Genomic DNA, 427 nt, shown 5'->3' with positions numbered 1-427 from the left:
ATGGTCATTGAAGTGTCTCTTAATAATGACTTTGATGCACCTACCTCCTCGATGGTGTTCTTGACATGTTTAGTGTTTGTTGCAAAGTTATTGTACTTGACCAAATAATGAATTCTGAGATAACCCACTTTGTCTTCTGTGGTCTTTCAAGCCTTTTTTGTGCTGCTGAGCTGCTCATTGTATTCCTTCTTTTAAAGAATAAACCATATTGTTGATTCACTCCTAAAGTTTCTGCTATCTCTCTGATAGGTTTATTTTGTTTTTTCAGTCTAAGGATGGTACTTGTGTCAGCATAATGAGACACTACAAAAACGCTCACTTGTCAGTTAATTGCCCAACTAATTTTGAGCATCTTAGCTGCTGAATGTCTGTACTTCTCTTTGTGTGTGTGTGTGTGTGTGTGTGTGTGTGTGTGTGTGTGTGTGTG

The sequence above is a fragment of the Haplochromis burtoni genome, unplaced genomic scaffold (genome assembly GCF_018398535.1).
Source record: "Haplochromis burtoni strain Fernald_Lab_line unplaced genomic scaffold, NCSU_Asbu1 Contig_32, whole genome shotgun sequence".
Taxonomy (NCBI): Eukaryota; Metazoa; Chordata; class Actinopteri; order Cichliformes; family Cichlidae; genus Haplochromis; species Haplochromis burtoni.
Note: the sequence above shows the minus strand (reverse complement) of the source record.